Genomic DNA, 11,851 nt, shown 5'->3' on the forward strand with positions numbered 1-11,851 from the left:
CCTTTGTTTGGCTCGCAAGTATGTTGTATAACCTCTTTTTCCAAGACTCTAGTTGTAATGGGTTTGACTCTTATGGAGAAAAATATAAGTTCACTACCTAGATAAGAAAAAATAGAACTATTGAATTTCTAGCAAATTGAAACCTGTGTCCTAAAATCATGCCGGACTGCTGGTGGTATTCATGAAAGTAGCATTTGATACTCAAGTTTGCTGCATTTAGTTTGTCCTTGTTAATGTGGATACCATCACAATGATTGCTATTACGATACTACCTTAGAGCGCTATGATTAAGCAGTTGAGAGCATAGTTGAAGATACACATGCAAGGTATACATGCTATGTTTAAGGCGCCATTTGAAGATACATGCAACATGTAAGACACTGCATTTTATTATGTATATGAATGTGGATACGGTTGTAGATTGAATGAGTCGCCTAAAGAATACAAGTTTGGGGGTAGACCTTATCTATTTTGATCTAGGTTTCTCTGTAACTAGTGGGAACACGAGTGACATAGTAAAAAGGTTCCTTGATACAACAGTTATAACTAATATTTTTTTTTTGGTAACCCTGAATTATATTTAAAAAACTAAGAGAACACTAGTCTGTTACAACTAACAGCCTCCTTATCAGCAAAGAGAGGCTCAACCACCACATGCGGTGGATACAAAAAAAACAACAGAAGAGGAGATAGAGCTTCCTCCAAATCTAGCAAGCGCATCTGCGCATTGATTCGCCTCCCGGAAGTTATAACTAATTATTTATTTGTTTAGTATGCTTTGTAAACTATTTTTTCCCATATTTATACTTTATAGCACTCTTCAGAACTGTAAAAACTTTTGAAAGTAAAATATTGAACTAACAAAAAAAAAAAAAAAAAAAAAAATTCAGCTCACCTCCTCTTCAAAGCTTACCGGGCTCAAGAGGCAGATGCAAAATCAAGACGCAAAACACAATTCTATACAAACACAACACACAACGTAAAACCCAAGTGTGGAAGAACAAAAAATATGTATGATAGAGATGTTGATTTGACCCAATATGGACCTCATGACCTTGGCGGTGGAAGGAACTACAACAATGGAGGTTTTGTTTAGGAACAGAGTTTATAGCAAAAAGGTTCCTTGATACAACAGTGATAACTAATTATTTATTTGTTTAGTATGCTTTTTAAACTATTTTTTCCCATGTTTATACTTTATAGCACTCTTCAGAAGAATCAGAACTGTAAAAACTTTTGAAAGTAAAATATTGAACTAACAAAAAAAATATATTCAGCTCACCAGCCTCACCTCCTCTTCAAAGCTTACCGGGCTCAATTCAAGAGGCAGATGCAAAATCAAGACGCAAAACACAATTCTATACAGACACAACACACAACGTAAAACCTAAGTGTGGAAGAACAAAAATACATATATGATAGAGATGTTGATTTGACCCAACATGGACCTTATGACCGGTGGAAGGAACTACAACAATGGAGGTTTTGTCAAGGAACAAAGTTTTTTTTCAAACTAGTTTGAAGACTTCTATCTCTTTTTGTTGAGGGCCTCTAAGACAAGGCAGCATTGTGTGGCAAGAATGCCGATACGGATGGTAGGTCTCTCGGTGTTGAATGAGGGGAGAGATAAGTAAATGATTTTGAAATGAAAATTATAATAATAGGAATAAAACATTTAAATGAAGTAAAAAATTGATAGAGAAGCTGTTGGAGGAAGTTAGTTTATTTTTTAAAAATTTGGGTGAGAAAATGAAAAGGTTCTTGGAGATGCTCTTACTCCATTTTTTTTTATAGGACTTACACCATGTATTTGTGTTTGTGAGAGACATTTAGTCAGCGTGCATATGAATAAAAGTGCAAGCATGTTTGGAGTGTACATAACTACATTGCAGTATAGTCCATAAGACTCCATACTCCGTAGTTCATATGATGTGTGTGCGTGTAAAAAAATCTATCAAGTAGTGGAGCATTAGAAATGATTTAGGCATATATATATATTATTTTAATAGGAATTTTAGGCACATTCTAACATAAAGAGCTAATGTTTCTATTTTGCCCTTCACTCTCACACACACCGGGTTCTCATCCAGCTTCTCACCTTCCTTGAAGGTACAAAAACTTGCTCAATACAATTTTGGTTGTGGACGGTTTGTTTCACAACTGTGAGAATGAGCTCAAAACTGAGACTAACATGGCTTGATGCTACCTTGTCAAATGACAAAATTGCTATTTATATTCTGTGATATTGAGAATTTGATCAAGGTTAATACTGCAAAAATTTCTAACTCCTAGTGATGTGGTTGGTTCACCCTTCCACTCGTTACAACATGAATCACCTAAGATTATAAAACTTGTGAGTACTACTCCAGGAATTTTGAGGATGCAGAATCTTGTGAATTCGAGCACGATAGGTTTGGTGTGTGTGTGAGAGAGAGAGGGAGAGAGAGGTTACAAGGGAAGAAAAAGAATAAAAAACAGTGTTATCTAGGACAAAATGGGCTTCTGCCCTTTTCAGGCAAATTAATTAGTTTTTTGCCCTTCTTCCCAAACTAAATAGGGATATACCCCTCTTTTGAAAATCGAGTTTTTCAAAATCAATTTAAACCCTATAATGACGTTTTCAAGGACCTATAGTGACGTTTATAAAGACCTATAGTGGCGTTTTGTAACTTGATATCCATGAAATTGAGTTATAGGCAACAAAATTGCCTATAACTCGATTTCATGGATATCAAGTTATAAAACGTCACTATAGGTTCTTAAAATGTCACTATAAGTCCTTAAAAACGTCACTATAGGGCTCCAAATTTTTTTTTTTAAAAAAAAAAACTCGATTTTGAGAAACTCGATTTTCAAAAGAGGGGCATTTCCCTATTTAGTTTGGGAAGAAGGGCAAAAGGCTAATTAATTTGCCCAAAAAGGGCAGAAGCCCATTTTGTCCGTGTTATCTACTTCTAGATAATCTCTATAGCTAAAAATCCATTTTATCTAATGGCAAATAGTGTTTTGTATAAGCCATTTTGAGAACTAGTTCACTTATATGGTGTCATGCAAAGTCCGTACAAGAGCAACCGTGATACTTTCCCACACAATTAAGTTTTCTACATTAAAACATAGCCATGTCTTTAAAAAGCATCAATATGGTAAAAATAAGGTTGGTGGATTGGTATGATCTGGTGATGAGTCTAACTCGCCCATCAATGTATTCAATAAAAGAAGGAATGAGCACTAACGCAGTGTATGCTCTGATGCACTGATACAACAAATTTGCCATCGTATCGATATTGGATATGTATCCGATATATGGGTCGGATACTGGTACAACTGTACTTGAAGAGTATCTGGCAAAAAAAAAATCATTTTATTATTATTATTTAGATACAGTGTGAGAGACCGGATTTGAAAACTTGGGTGCTCTCAGAAAAGGGTGTATGCAGCGGCACCTACCCTTTTCAGGATTCTATGGAGTCAGCCACTTATTTTATAAGTAAAATAAGAAAACTTTACAATTTACAATATATCTTGAACAATATGCATCTTTATTCATTAGAAACAATTTACATCTTGGTAAAAAAAAAAAAAAAAACTTTACATTGCTTTGATTCCTAGGTACAATCTAATAAAAAGAAAATTACAAAGTTTTGTTCCCTAGTTACATTCTACCCAAAATAAAAATAAGACACTAAATCTGCCAACTTAAAATTCTAAGGTTCACGGGCTAGATTACAGGATGGAAAGGTGTTAGGCACCCACCTGCCCAGACAGAGTCTGGTCTTCTATACTTTAAATGACCATTAAATACACATAAAAAAATATCTAATGATGTACAACACATGCCATATCAAATCCTAGACATAGGGTTAAAATGCTACTTAAGAACCTTAGATTTGCACTTTATTTTGTGTAAATTTTTTTGATGAGAATGGTTAATGAAAAATTTAATTTTGAGTTTCCATAAAAGAAAAAGAATGGATTTTTAATAAAAATTCAGATCTAGAAATGTGGGGAAAAACAAATTTTTTTTTTCTTTGAAAACACCAATTTTATGAAAGAAAAACAGATCTGGTTTTTTTACTTAGAAAAAGGGGTCAGATTTTTATTTGAAAAAAAATGCAAATCTGATTTTTTTTATTAAAATCAGACAAGATTTTTATTTGGAAAAACAAAAATATGATTTTATAAATAAAATATAGATAAGATTTTATAAATAAAATACTGATAAGATTTTATAAATAAAATACTGATAAGATTTATAAATAAAACACAGATCTGGTTTTAATTTTTTTTTAAAAAAAATAGAGAAAAATGCAAATCTTTTTGAAAAATATGGAGAAAAATTGCAGATCTAATTTTGGTTTAAGAAAAACATGGAGAAAAATTATAGATCTGATTTTAATTTTGAAAAACATGTAGAAAAATTGCAGATCTAAAATCTTAAGGAGAGTTTCAACCCTAGATCTAGGCATGCTTATCAATTAATCATGTGAAATTTTTTTGAAAGCAAAGGAGAACATATAATAACATATGAGAAACATGGTTATCTAAACATAAAAGAAACAACATCACATCCATGGAAATTAAAGCATATATGAAAGCATGTTATGGAAACAAAGTTAGAATTAGACCTGCATGAACTTAATCCACAAGCAGAGAATTATCCTAGAGATCAATGAAAATGAATTTCTAAGGATTTAAGTGAAGCTTTATAACAGAAAAGAAATTCCTAAAGCAAAGTTTCAAGAATTTCTTTAACGTAAGGGGAGAGAGGGGTCAGAGAAAGAAATGTCCTGATTTTTGATTTTTGTTCCCTATTTATAGAGGTTTGGTGCTTAGAAAATAAGCTGGATTTGGTCAGATACAAATTAGGTCGAGTTCTTATCCCTAAAAATTTGACATGGATGCGTTTTATCTTGATCAAAACATTTTTGGGCTAGGCCTTAAAGCTGTGCCAAACAGCACTTGCCATGTGCTAATCGGCACTCCTAGAGTGCCGATTGGCCCTCTCAAGTGCCGAGCCCAATTCTTAACTTTGGTTTTGATAATAAGGTCCTTAAAATAATAATTATCTGATAGATAAATATTCTAAAAAGAATTAATTATCAACAATTCCCTTGTTATCTGATTATCCATTTTATTCCTACGCAACCAAGCTCATTTCTAACAAAAACCAACAACTAATCACACAATTATTTAATTAATTTTATTTTTTTAACCAATTAGAATTAATTCCTGTGGGTACCCAAAATTGGGTTGTTGGGCTTAACCTCTAATTGGGCTTACAATCTATTTGTATTGTGGGCTTTGGGTTTCCTACCATGGGTGATTCTTTGCTGGGCAGCCTAAATACACTCTTGTTTACTCAAACCCTTCTCTTTACCTCATAGAATCGTTCATTTTCTTCCTCAGAGTGACTACCCTCTTCCCTCCATGTTCTCTCCAAAATTGCCAACCCCCTTTCCTCATTCTGTTCTCCTATTTATAAGCTAAGATGAGTGGAGGAGCTATGATTACTTCTCCTTCTTAGTGCGAATGGGGGTCCAATTCCATCATCTTAAAGTGGATGCTTCGTCGGGAAAGGTGGGAGTGGCATTGGAACTTATTCCCACTTCTGTCGCTTGCTCGGCAGTGATGTTGTCAAGGGAACGGCTAGGCAGCTGGGCACGGATCGTCTCCGAGCAATAACGCTCTTGTCCAGGTTAGAAATGATCGAGGGGGGGGGGGGCTGCTCGAGGTGTTCAAGCTAATGCAATCTTATTTCAGTTTTTGGGACCAAATTGGGCTCGGAGGTATCTGGGCCGAGGCTTAAGGTCCAAGAATGAGGACGGTCATATGATGTGCTGTGGGGCTTGGGCCCGAGGAAGGCGAGTTTAGGGGCCCAATCCTCATCCAATAGCCCCCCCTTGATTCGTGCCCGAATACTGAGAATGAATCAAGGACAATCAAGCGGTGGTAGTGGTCTCCCGAGAATCTTAACCGTTGGTTCGCAAACTGTTTGACGGTTCATGAACCGAGCCCATGTGTGTGGGACTTACCTGGGGGGATTGGAAAGGTTTTTCCTGCTTCTTTTTCATTAAATGCTTTGGTTCCTGTAAATACTTCCTCCTTATTTCCCATTCCACTTTTTACATTCTCTCCTCTCGAGTTTTCTCTCTGCCAAGCACCTTCCTTAAGCGTAGTTTTCCTTAGCGTACACTCTCTAGCCCAGATCATTCATCCCTTAGAACCTTCAGTAAGTCCTCTAAACTCTTCCCTTTCCTTTCAATTTTCCTTTACTCTTTTAGTTTAAAATGGGCTACTCTTACCTTCTTGCTCTTGGAGTGCCTTTGGCTGCCTTTAGAGCAACCTAGGGCGTTCTTGAGGATGGTGATATTGCCTATTGTCACGAAGGAAATATCACCTTCCAAAGGCGTGCTGGCCCAAATGTAGCTTTTTTCCCTTTGATGGCCATTCTTGAGGGTGGGGTTAGATATCCCATAGACCCTCTCATTACAGGTACCCTTAGATTCTACAGCTTGTGTCCCGACCAACTCCACCCCAACTTTTACCGAGTGGTGAGTTGTGTTAGTAGGTTAAACCAAATATTTGGGCTAGAGCTAAATCACCATGATATTAACTACATGTATAGTTTGTGCTGCAACATCAAATCTGATTATTACTTGAAAACTAGGGATATGCAGGTACAACTCATATTGTGCCTTCTCGATTCCAATAGAAACTCGGTGAGAGAATTTGTCCGGGTGAGAGGCAATTGGTTTGCCGATGAACTCCCTTGCCCTCTTTCACCTCGTGAAGTTGGTCGGTACAGAGTGCTTTTACTTGTTTTATGTTTACCATTTTTGTTTGGTTTATTCGCACATGGACTAACTAATTCTTATATTGATTTACTGTAGAAGGAAAAAGACTTAAACTGGACCTGAGAGTCACGCATGTGAAGGATTTCAATTTTGTCCTGAGGTCAGAGATCTTTGTGCACTCGGACGGATAGCTCCGAGCATCCCACCTGATACTCGGTGTTGATCTCGTGTATACCACCTAGTAGGCGTTCAGCCAGGCCTTACTAGTAGATAGTCCCCTCCTCTTCTATATTGACGTCAGGCACACCAACTTCCTTCTATCATCCTTGACTGTTGGCGAAGCTCAGGACCTCGGCCCCAGATATACCACCACAGAGGACCATGCACTGGTGCGGGATGAATCAGTAGAGCGTGTATCTCAAAGCTGCAAAGTCAATGTGCCCATTGAAGTGCCTGATGCCCCTACCTAAGTAGCCGAGCCAGTAGAAGCCAAGGCCAATCAAGACGCAGTTATAAGTAGGAATACACCTGCATGGATAAACATAGCTTTTGTATTAATTAACAATACGCACACATAAGATTACTCTCAATATGTACCCCCGTGCACTGATAATTAGTGGTAGAATTTCTTCAGATTATGGGCATTCCATGGCTGGGGGAGAGGTCTCCCGTCCAAATCCTCCAAATAATATGCTCCTGCGCTTGCAATAGCGGTAACTCTATATGGCCCCTCCTAAGTTGGTGCTAACTACCCTACGTTGATGTCCCGCGTATTTCCCACTACCTTTCGAAGTACCAGATCTCCCGCTCTAAACTCCCTTTTCCTCACGTTCTTGTTGTATCTCCGGGCAAGTTTTTGCTAATACTCTTCCAGTTGTATAGTCGATGATTCCCCACGTTCTTCCAACAGGTTCAACTGTTTCATCATCAAATCCAAATTCTCGGTGGGGCCAAATCCCGCAACTCGAGCACTGCATAAGTTCACCTCTGTTGGTATGACTGCTTCCGCTCCATATGTTAGGGAGAACTTTCTCCCGTGGACCTTCTCGGGGTAGTTTGGTATGCATATAGAACACTGGTTAACTCCTCTGCCCACCTGCCCTTGGCACCTTTTAACCTCCTTTTCTAACTGTTCACAATGGCCTTGTTGGTGGCCTAGGCTTGGCCGTTGCTCTGTGGATATGCTGGGGTGGAATACCGATTTGTGATGCCGAGGTTGCCACAAAACTTGTGGAAAGCTTTGCTGTTAAACTGCAACCTGTTATCTGACACTCGGGACTCTGGCACCCCGAATCTCGTCACTATATTCCTCCATACAAACTTCTTAACATCTACATCCCGGATGTTTGCTAGTGCCTTTGCCTCTGCCTATTTGGTAAAGTAATCCACAGCTACTAGGACAAACCTCCGATTCCCTGTTACTCGAGGGAATGGACCAATGATATCTAGCCCCCACTGTGCAAAGGGCTAGGGGAAACTAATGGGATTTAAGTTTCCTGCCAGTTGGTGGATCATAAGGGCATGCTTCTGACATTGCTCACATTTCAGTGCATACTCGTTAGCATCCTTTTGCATTCATGGCCACCAAAATCCTTGAGTTATTGCCCAGTGAGCCAACGAATGTCCCCCCACTTGACTGCTGCACACACAGTCATGTAGCTCGACTAGGAGTTCCTCAATCTTGCTAGGGTGCAAGCACTGTAGCTAAGGCCTATCAAAAGATCTTCGATATAGCTTACGATTGGCAGACAACCAATATCGAGCAGCTGTCCGGTGCACTTTTTTTGCTTTCTTCTCATCAGCCGGCACTCGATCCTTGGCTAAGAAATTGATGATCGGGTCCATCCAACATGCTCAACCATTGCCACTAGTGAGACACCTACTCCTACACTGATACTTGGCTCTGCCACCAACTCCACTTTTATTAACTGAGGAATTCCTTCAATTGATGATGACGCCAATGTGGCCAAAGAGTCAGCGTGCCGGTTCTACCCCTTTGCCACCTGAACCAATTTGACGCTCAGAAAGCGGTACATAGTCTGCTTTACCAACCATAAGTACTCCACCATCCGAGGATCCTTGGCTTTAAAGTTTCCCTGTACCTAATTGACCACCAGTCGAGCATCTGAATAGACCTCTACCTCTTTAGCACTTAGATTTGATACAACTCTCAACCTGACCAGCAAGGCCTTATACTCAGCTTCGTTGTTGGAGGCCTTAAAACCTAACCTAAAGGAATGTTCCAATTTTATTTCTTCTAGGGTGATCACCACAATCCCTGCCTCGGCTCCTAATGCACTGGACACATCGTCCATAAATACCTTCCACGGGATTACTTCTACAGGGCAAAACATCTCCTTTCCCCTTCTCGAGGAGAACTCTGCAACAAAATCAGTGAGAACCTGACCCTTCACCGGGCTTCTTGGCCTGTAGCTAATATCAAAAGAACCCAGTCGAGTTCCCCACTTAGCTATCCTTCCCGTGAAGTCAGATATCTTCAATAGCGACTACAGAGAGTACTCGGTCAATACATAAACGGTGTGATTTTGAAAGTAATGGGGTAGCTTCCGCGTGGCGTGCACTAGTGCTAACACCAACTTCTCCAAGGGCAAGTACCTCATCACGGCATCAACTAGGGTTTTACTGATGTAGTATACTGGCTGTTGTACTCCTTGGTCCTTCAAAAGCATAGCGCTCACAGCATGTTCTGACACTGAGAGATACATGAACAAATCCTCCCTAGGTTCTAGAGCTGTCATCATTGGTGCTCGCATCAAATATTCTTTCAGTTCTTGAAAAGCCCTGTTGCACTCCTCACTCCACTGGAACCCCTTCCATTTCTTCAAAAGCGGTCAGTACTTGGACTTCCTTTGGACTGCTCGGCGGTTTGAGGCGTTTTACGGCTTCGATCTGGTCGGGATTAACTTCTATTCCTTGGTTAGTGATCAAATATCCTAGGAATTTGCCAGCTCCCACTCCGAAAGTGCACTTATCGGCATTTAGAAGTAACCTGTGCCGTTGAAGTACTTCAAACACTTCTTTAAGATCATCGATGTGCTGCACTACGCGTTTGCTTTTCACCACCATATCATCAATGTACACCTTAACTGTATGCCCGATATTGTCTCTGAACATTCTAGTCATCATCCGTTGATACGTGGCCCTAGCATTCTTCAACCTAAATGGCATCACGGTATAATGATAGTTAGCGTCAGGTGAAATAAACGCCGTCTTCTCCTGATCCTCGGTAGCCAAAGTGATCTGATGATAGCCTTGAAAAACGTCCAGAAAACTCATCCTCGGGTGTCCGTAGGTGGTGTCTACTAGTTGATCAATCTTTGGCACAGGAAATGGGTCCTTTGGACATGCTCAGTTTATGTCGATGAAGTCAACATAAACCCTCCATTTGCCATTCTTCTTTTTACCACCACGGTATTTGCAAGCCACTCCGGGAAGAAAATCTCTTTTATAGCCCCGGCTTCCCTCAACCTCTTGACCTCCTGCCCGACAGCATTGACGTGCTCCTTAGCTGATCTCCTCGGCTTCTACTTTTTGGGAGGATGCAAGGAATCCACGTTGAGCTTATGAACTATGAACTCGGGGTCCACCCCAGGCACCTCATACGGACTCTAAGTGAACACGTTTACATTTTGCACAAGAAATAACAACATTTCTACCCTTTCTTTGCCCTTCACACTTGCTCCAATTAAAAAACTCCTATCCTTATCCGGTAATATCTTCACTCTTACCAAGTCCTCGACACAGTTGGCCCCCGCTTCCTCTTGGGGTCCCTGTAATTGCTATAAATGAGTCTCCTCGGCTAACTCCTTTTACTTTATTCCTCAGTCAACTGCGGCTACCAAGCACTGCCTGGCCACTTGTTAACTACCTCATACCATGGCGATTCCCTATTCGGTGTGGAACTTGACCTTCACATGCAGGGTGGATGGTATAGCCCCCATTGCGTGAATCCACGGCCTTCCAAAGATTGTTGTGTACAGGGAGAAAGAAGCGACCACTATAAACGTTACCATCACCTCCTTACCTTCCATATTCACGGGAAGCAAGATCTGTCCTTCTAGGATCACCATACGGCCATCAAACCCCATCAGGGGCGTATCTTACTTGGTGAGATCTTTATTCTTTAAGCCAAGCCCTTTGAACAGGTCAAGATACATTACCTCGGCACCATTCCCTTGATCTATCAACACTCTCTTCACTATGAAACCATTTATTCAGGCTGCAATCACTAAGGCATCATCATGTGGTTGAATCGTGCCCTCTAGATCATCATCATTGAAAGCAATGGGCTCCCGAGTGTACTTCAGTTTCTTCTTGGAGGGCGATCACCCGTGTTGCCCTCCGTTGATATGACAGTCAGCATCCCCCTCCTCTTGGATACCTGAGAGCCTTTTGGGGCAGCGTGGATGACTTCTATTACTCCCAAAGGGGGCGGGAGAGGATTCCCGCATGATCGAGTACCTTGCCTGACTTCCTGACTCCTGGGGTCCATCACAAACTCTTTCAAATACCCAACCTTCACTAACTGTTCCAGATGATCCTTTAATACCCTGCACTATTCGGTTGTGTGCCCCTTATTCCTATGGTAAGTATAGTACAGGTTCAGATTCCTCCTTGAAGGGTTGCCCCCCATCTTGCTCGGCCATTAGAAGTACGGTTCATTCTTGATTCAATTCACAATCTTGTGCACCAGCTCCTTGAAAGCTACGTTCACTTCCCCCATCTGTGGACCCGATTCTTGAATCCTTAAATCCTTCCGAGGTCTGGACTACAAACCACTCTGTTGAGGATGATTTATGACCGGGGCCTTGCCTTTGCTTTGTAATTGATCATCCTCCAGCTGCTTGTATTCTTCAATACGCCTCATTAGTTGCCTCATATCCTCGGGAGGCCTTCTTGTCAAAGAATCTCGCAGTTCGGAATCCTCGGGCAACCCCATCCGAAAAGTACTTGCCTCAATATTTTCATTACCTCTGTCAATCTAATTGTATAGTTCCCAGTACCGGTTCGCGTAGCTACATAGGCTTTCCCCAGCC

Source organism: Quercus lobata, chromosome 2 (assembly GCF_001633185.2).
Source record: "Quercus lobata isolate SW786 chromosome 2, ValleyOak3.0 Primary Assembly, whole genome shotgun sequence".
Classification (NCBI taxonomy): Eukaryota; Viridiplantae; Streptophyta; class Magnoliopsida; order Fagales; family Fagaceae; genus Quercus; species Quercus lobata.